The 8,089-nt window shown below is 51.8% G+C and overlaps 1 long non-coding RNA gene across 1 annotated transcript; it reads right to left on the bottom strand.

Annotated features, from left to right (window-relative positions):
* Positions 1-1,466: 1,466 nt before the first annotated feature.
* On the bottom strand, positions 1,467-7,672 carry LOC101670983. The gene is made up of 3 exons (XR_198638.2): positions 7,411-7,672; positions 2,387-2,467; positions 1,467-1,597 (listed from the first exon to the last, which is right to left on the bottom strand). It is a non-coding gene; the product is annotated as an uncharacterized LOC101670983 (long non-coding RNA).
* Between the last annotated feature and the right edge of the window lie 417 nt (positions 7,673-8,089).

Below are 8,089 nucleotides of genomic sequence, written 5' to 3'. Positions count from 1 at the left end.
CCAATACCCATACATGTTTGTAACTCTGTGTGTGTGCGTGTACATGTGTGTGCATGTGTATGGGGGGTTGCAAGTTCACTAAAACCACCATACTGTGACACACAGGCTAGAAGCTGCTTCTTTTTCTTATTTTTTAAGAAAGGTTTTATTTATTTGAGAGAGAGAGAGAGACAGCATGAGCAGGGGGAGAGGCAGAGGGACATGCAGACTCCCCGAGGAGTGCAGAGGCTGATACAGGGCTCAAATCCCAGGACCCTGAGATCATGACCTGAGCCAAAATCAAGAGTCCAATGCTTGACTATGCTTACTTTTTATAAAAGAATAAAAAAGAAAAAAGTCTCATAGTACATTAAAGAAAATCTCAACTGTGTGACTTAAGAACGCAGAATGGTCTTATGAACAGAACAAGAGGGTTCTGTTCTAAATTTCCTTTCTCGTTTCCCACGACAGCAAAAAGGAGTCACGTGGCTGGAGAGTGGATCAGGCACTTTACCTGCAGGAATGTGAAAAGGAAGATGTTTGCTCTTTTCAGTCACTATGTTTCCAGGATAATTGGTTACTCAGCCATAGGTCCTCAATACAGGAACCATGCCGAAGGGCTCCCTGTGTGCAGAGATGTGGGGGAGGGGCCAGACTCGCACAGTTCATGAACCCTCATGAAAGCCAGGGTCGTGCTGATTGGAAAGTCAGCTCGCTGAAGGCAGTTCCCAGTCCCAGGCGGCTGAGGATACGTTTAGTGGACAATCCACATTTGTTGGTCAAAGAGCAACAATCACTGAGTCACGAAAGAAGAAAACAGTCACGGTGTGTCACACCAGCTCCATCTAGACATCCCATCACCAACACTGGTGGCAGAGATAAAGCTTCCATGGGCTAAGATGCCTACACCATCCAGATAATGCTTGCCAGTGTATGTAAGTTTCCTGGGAGACTTCAAACGAGTTCTTCTTTTCCTACAATTATGGCAACCAGTGTTTCCCTATTCAGCCCCGTGATGGTTCCCGAAGCCCTCCTTGGAGCAGTGGTCTTGAATGCCTCCCAAGCGAGGGGCACGAGTGAGTTCTGGGAATTCACACCTCCCCTGGCCTGCTCCAACCCTGGTCCACTCAGTCAAGTAACTGAGATCCGCCACTGGCTGCCATGACCCCTCAGCCGTATCCCGACAGCCCACCGCGGAGGGGTGTGCAGCCTCCTGCGGGCCATCCTAATGGGCAGCTACAAGGAGAAACAAAATTAAAACTTAGAGGCATCTGTGTGACTCAGTCGTTAAGCGGCTGCCTTCGGCTCGGATCATGATCCCAGGGGCCTGGGATCGAGCCCCGTGGTGGACTCTCTGCTCAGTGGGGAGTCTGCTTCTCCCTCTCCCCTGTCCCTCTCCCCACCACGCATGCTTTCTCTCTCTCTCTCAAATAAAGAAATAAAATCTTTTTAAAAAATTAAAACTTAATCAGTGTGTATTTCACAAATTACCTTGCTGTAAATCGTCTTTTTAAATGTATCGCCCACCTTCTTTGGTGTAAAGCTCCGTTGCTCAGCTCTCCTCTGCGCCCGCTTCCCTTACAGGATGGTGTGTGGGAAGGGAGACAGGATTCAGGGCCTGTGATAGCAGAGATGGGCGGGGGGTTGGGGGACCTAGAACCTTCACTGAATCATTTCCCTCGGAAACTATTGATCAGTCAGCACTATGTGCCCGGCAGTGCTCCTGGGGCTGGGTATACAGCAACCAACAAAATAAAGTCCTTGCCCAGAAGCCTCTTTCCGCCCCATCCCCAGGCTTCTGTCTGCGCCACCCACCGCCCCGTCCCAGCATTCCCCACGTCCTGTCTTGGCCAGGTGAGAACTCTGCTCTCCCTGAGCTGGTCCCTTCCTCCGGGTGCCGTCTCGGCCGATGCCTAGCATCATCCCGCACAGGTGGGACTTCAGGTGGGAACTGGCAGCCTCCTCTAAGATGGGCCAGAAGCCCAGGGGGACCACAGCCCCCTCACTTCAACATTCTCAGCTTCCCCCATAACTACTTGTTTCTTGATGTTTCTCTCCCCTGTCCTCCACCTACACACTCACACACACACACATGCACACGCACGTACATTCCCACATACGCATCAGGGTCCTGACCCTAGGCAGGGGCGACAAGAACCTATATGATCTTGGGTCCTAGCTCGCTCTCCCCTTGCCCTGCATACTCTCCTTTCTAGCAACCCCTGGGATAGGTCTTCTCTCTGACACGGACCTCCTTTTTCTAGAATCCATTCATCTACCAAATGAGCATCGCTCTCCACACGCCAGAAGAGGAGTTCGGGAATTTAGAAATTCCTGTTCTCTTTCCACGATGGCCAGCTTTCCAGGCCCAGCTCTTAAGAGAGATTTGATGCCCAAAGTTACTTACCGCTCAGTTGAACCTTCTCCCGCGCTAGAGCAGTAAACTCCCTCAGATGTGGGGGTAGGGGTGTGGCTGAAAGAAATGAGACTTAAAGGAGAAAGAAAAATCAGTCATTCTTAATATTTTCAAAATAGGATTCTGTTCTCAACCACCTACAACTCAGATAACGATTTTTAAACACTTTTAACGTGCAAGCCCCTCCCCCTCCCCCATCTGAACTTGGAATCAGGTTCAGTGGGAGGACCCAGGAGTTTAGCTGGACAGCCAGCAGGGGGAAGCCACAGGGGGAGTCGTTCCTGAGCCCAGGGAAGATTTAACACATTGATTTTTTTCCCCCTTTATTTTCTCGAGGCTCTGTGGTTTGTGATTGAGTGGGGAGGTTGGAGAGGACAGCCAAGGCTTTTAAAGGTGCCAATACTTGAGCAAGAAATAAGGAATAGTGGCTGTTAAAAGAGCCTAGATTCTCCGCTCTCCCCTCCAGTGTCTCATTTTTCTTTTCCTCTTTCTACTTTCTTAGATGACCCTGCCTGTCAGCGAGGTGATTCACAGCTTTGGTGAAGCAGGGAGAGGTAGGGACAGGGGGAGGGCTCAGAGGGGGCATCGGGAAGCTTAGGTCTTGCACTGGGCTGCTGATCCCACCTGAGCATGCCGCTGCCCAGCTCCTGGCTGCCAACCCGCCTTCATGGGCCCTAACATTCCTGTGTCCATCGAATCTTCATAGAGGCCCTACCGTGTGCCAGGCACCTGGCATGAAATTGTGACAAAGCGGATATGGGTCTGCCCTCAGAGAGCTCCGGCTCGAAGAAGAAGGCAATAGAAGGAAATGGCAAGAAATAAGTATGATGTGACTACAGGACATGGAAAGTGCCACAGAGGGAAACGGACACATGCCATGAAGGAGAGTCCCCTGGTAGGGGATTCCGACATTAAAGAGGAGTCAGGGAAGGTGACGTTTCAGTGGGGACCTCAAGGGGGACCTAACGTGGAGGCGAGACCCGCATCTCATCCACAGGCACAGGGTGCCAAGGAAGATGAGGAAGACAGCTCAGGTGGACCCCTCGGGCCCGAGAGAACGGGTTTGGGAGCACCTTGCACACTTTTTTGTCAGGCTTTACTCATTAGCTTCCATCTGTTCAAGTCTGCTCGTTCTTGAGAAAGAAGTTTGAACTTTCTAAATTAAAAAAAAATTGTGAACAGTGCTTGCTATAATTAGGATCTAAAACACATCTCATAAGAGAAGTCGTAACGCAGAGATCCTTGTGAAATTAACTCCCTTCTTCATTTTCATTGGGGGAAAGACTCAAAGTCTTTTACAGAACATAGAAAATAGGAAATTGTGGATGCGCTAAGATCTTTCTCATACAGTGATACGTCTCTCATCTTGTAGACTTCAAGCTTTTATGAACAAAAGGGTCATTAAAGTCACACAGCATGTCTGGACTGGGGTCACAAACATTCTTTATTTTCTTCCTATTCTCTATCTCAATGCCCATTTGCTCAGCGAATATTCACTGAACCACCTACTTTGTGCCACACACCACTCTGGACTCTGCCAGGAACAGAACGGAACAGAACAGACCAAGTCCCTCTTATGAAGCTTATCTTTCGCCTGGGTGAGACCGTAAACTAACACACAGTGGGTTTGTTGGCCTTAGATGATACACGAAGAAGAGAAATAAAGCAGAGAAGGGACAGAGAATGATTCGTGGGGGTCGGGTTTCCTGCGTAACACAGAGATGAAGATGTTATGTGGGCAAAAACCCAAAGGACAGGAGGGAAGAGTATTTCAGGCAGAGGGAACAGAAGATGCAAAGACTCTGAGGCAGTGCAGTGTTTGATGTGTTCTAGAAACAGGACAGTAGTGTTGCCGGGCTAGACCCAGAGGTACCTTAGCTTGTGAATTTCTTAAGACAGAAGTCTGGATGCAAGTGGAGGTGATCTTACAAAGCGCTAAGAGAGAATGTGGAAGTGAAAGAGGAAAGGAACGTAATTGAGTAAGTGGGACATTAATGAGTGGGTTACCACTGTGGGTGGTAACCCACAGTTCTGATGCTCAGCCTGCTAGGGAGCTCGGAGACCATCAGGAATATGCCTCAGAACTGCCCCAGGGAGCAGTCAGGAAGCTGGGTGTGTATCCAATTCCCCTCTCACTGATGATGGCTTTTGGAACCTGCTCCTGAGGCCACAGAATGCCTCCAGGCAGAAGCAAGCAGGCCACTAGAGCCTAGGGCAGTGCCCACAGTAACCTGTGGGAGCCCTGGGGATTTGGGTGCGGCATTGGCAGTTTCTGCTGGAGGGAAGCGCAGAGGTGAGATCAGAGAAGAGGCGGGGACCCCAACAATGCCAGCTTGGTAGACCACCCTAAGAACTTTTGAGTTTCTTTTCAGCAAGCTGGCAAGCATTTGGAGAGTTCAAGCAGTATGATCTGATTTCCATTTTTAAATAAAAGCAGTCTGAATCTTGTAGGAAGAACAGACAGGAGGAGAGCAAGGAGGAATGCAAGAAGACCAGTTGGAAGGCCTTTGCAATAACGTATGGAAGTAAGACATGATGGCAGCCCGATATAGGATGGTAGCAGCCTGATGGTAAGAGGTAACTCATTTCTCCATGCATTTTTATTTTTTATTTTTAGAGGGGGGAGTGTCAGTGGCAGAAGGAGAGAGAGAATCTTGAACAGGCTCCAAGCCCATCACAAAGCCCCATGTGCGGCTTGATCTCACAATCTTGAGAATGACCTATGCCAAAATCGAGATTCGGACGCTTAACTGACTGAGCCACCCAGGTGCCCCTCTGTGTATTTGGAAGGTAGAGCACAGAGAATAGCTAATGGATTAAATGTGGAGCATGAGAGAAAGAGAAGAGCTAGTAAAGACTATGGTTTCCTGTGGTCGGGGCGCCTGGGTGGCTCAGTGGGTTCAGCTTCTGCCTTCGGCTCAGGCCATGATCCCAGGGTCCTGGGATATAGCCCCGCATCAGGCTCCCTGCTCGGCGGGGAGCCTGCTTCTCCCTCTTCCACTCTCCCTGCTTGAGTTCCCTCTCTCGCTGTGTCTCTCTCTGTCAAATAAATAAAATCTTAAAAAAAAATAAATAAAGACTATGGTTCCTGGTCTGAGAAATGGAGAAACCAGAACAGACACTGACTGAGATGGGAGTGGGCTTCGGGAAGAACTTTGGACCTGCCATATTTGGAATGTCTCCAAGTGGAGATGTGGATTAGGCAGTGGGACATGTGGGTCTGGTTACGTAACTCATGACTCCATGACTCCGTGACCCACAGTGTTGACCAATCTCCTGCCCAGCCCAGAGTCTTCTCTATCTTCGCATGAAACTGTATGATGTCCTTAAATCTGGAAACTCCCACCCTCCCCTTGAACTCCTGAGCTGGTACCATTTTTTTTTTCTTGTTCCTCATTCTTCTCTCCCTTCTCCTAAATCAAAAGATGAACAGGTGACTAGGAAGTAGCCTATGCTACATGATCATCTGAATGCCTTCATCGACCTTACTTTCATCAGTTCTTTCCAGTGTCTCCCGAGCTCAGGCAGAAGTGCACCGCAGCTTAAATACCGCTCAGGGCTCTGGTCCACTTCTGGCTAACCCAGAAAGCCTCTCCCATACAGGTTTCCATATCAGTACCTTGTATGGGAAGAGCGTGTTCAGAACAGTGGAAGCAAGTTAATTTTCCCTAGATACACTGATGCTATCATATAAAATAAACAATCTTTAAAGCTCAGTGTCTTCATTTAGTAAGTTTACTTGTCCATATCACGGACCATGGGGGTCAGACATCTCTCCTGGTAGATCTCTTGCATATGGTGACTCAAAGATCCAAGAGCCTTCCATTGTGTGTCTCCTGTTGCAGAACCTTTCACTTCCAGCACCTGGGGCATTTATGGCCGGGTCTGGAAGGGGCATATGTATCATTTCTGCCCACATTCCGTTGACTGAAACTCAATCAGGCGGTTCCACCTATGGGCAAGCTAGGCTGAGCGGATGTATCCTTCCTAAACCCAGGGAGAAGTTGCAGGATTGACAAACACCCAACGCATCCCTGACACCAAAGGCTTATCCCTGCCAGTAAACTCATACATTGTCCTTATTCTCTTGTGAGCGGTATAATGTGGGTCTACTTTGCAGTGAGTAGTGAACCAAAAAGACAAGTTTCTGAATCTGCAAAGTTGGGGACGAAACCATGCTGAGCCCCAAGGGCAGTCAACCCGGGGAAGATTCCTCCAACCACATCTCCGGATCTGCCCACCTGAGGCATCAGTGGAATTGACTAATTTCCAGCATCTCACCCGAATTCCCCAGCTCAGCTATAGGTTTCGCTGCTGTCACAGGCGGCCCCTGGCTAGGGAGGTAGCTGATGTGGGATTCAAGAAAGAACAGGAAAGTAAAGAGAAGGAAAGGCTAGCAGAGAAGAGAAAAACCCGTGAATGAGAGGAAAGAAGAGGAGCTCAAGGTGAAAGTCACACCGGAGAGAAAGGGGTGGAGGAGCCCAACGCGGAGCGCGGCCACAAAGGCGGGGGGGGGGAACGGCTGCGCAGAGAGGGGGCGGGTGCCTTTAAGAGCCGAGGTCGGGGGTGGGGGGGCGGCAGCCTGGGAAAGGAGCGGAGCTGTTACTACGCCGGCTCGCGAAGCTCATTGGGCGCCCGGAGCCGGAGCGCCCGGATTGGGGGAGCAGGACCCCCCAGCGCCGTCTCCCCGCCCCCCACCCCCCGCAGAGCTGGGAGAGCCGAGGAGGGAAGCGGGCAGGGGAACAGGATGGGGCGAGGGAAGGAGGGGAAAGCGGAGACTCCCACGGGAGGGCTGGGCCGACTGCCCGTGCAGGAAGGAGTGAGCAAGCCCCTTTGTGCTTGGCACGCGAGGCTTTGACCCCCTGAAGCCGCTCCAAGCTCCCGCTTTTCAGCCTCGGTTTGGAATCAACACACTCGCCCACGGAGAGACGACGGGAGCGAGGCGCTCCTCCTTCCCGCGAGCTGCTCCGCTCCTCGCCCCGCAGGCTGGGCGTCCCGAGCACACCTGGGCTTACCTGGTCGCACCTGCTGCTGGTCCCGGCCCCGCAGGCTGCCCCCCACCTCACCCCCGGACTCTGTCCCGCTGAGCCAGAAAACCCCGGTGCTGGGAGCGGGAGGCCGAGGGGTGCAGGGGGGGAGGGGCGCAGGAGCTGTCACTCGCCGCTCGGGAGCGGGCTGCCTGGGAGCAGCAGTGGCCCAAGAACCGGCCACGAAAGCTCAGCCCCGCTTTCTGGTTTTCTCCCCGGCATGCCAGGCAGCATTTTGCAGCTTGCTGGCTATCAGCAGACGGAGCATGTGCAGCACGCCCGGCCGCTTAGGCACGCGCTGGGGCGGGGAATCAAGTCCAGGCACTGGTGAGGCCTGGCCCTGCAGAGGGTCACTCCGTTCAGGGCAACTGCCCCTCCCCCCATCCTAGGCCTCCGACCCCAAGGGCGAGCTCACTCTTCCACTCCATCAGGTCGCCTCGGTTTTGTTTTGTCTCTCTTCGGTTCATTGGCTCTTTGCGTTTCTTTTCCCTTGTTGGTCTTCCGTCGGGGCCGCAGCTGAGACTTCTCTGGAAGTTACCGTGTCTGCAGGGGCGTTTAGGACTAGGACACCCCCAAGGCCATCCCAGTTGAAGGCCTTTTTCTTCAGGAACCTTGCGGAACTTTCTTCGACTACCATCAAGCCTCCTCACCGCCAAACTCCACCCGA

The sequence above is a fragment of the Mustela putorius genome, unplaced genomic scaffold, assembly GCF_011764305.1.
Source record: "Mustela putorius furo isolate JIRA1106 unplaced genomic scaffold, ASM1176430v1.1 tig00003845_pilon_pilon_pilon, whole genome shotgun sequence".
NCBI lineage: Eukaryota > Metazoa > Chordata > Mammalia > Carnivora > Mustelidae > Mustela > Mustela putorius.
This window is presented reverse-complemented; position numbering and strand designations above follow the sequence as displayed.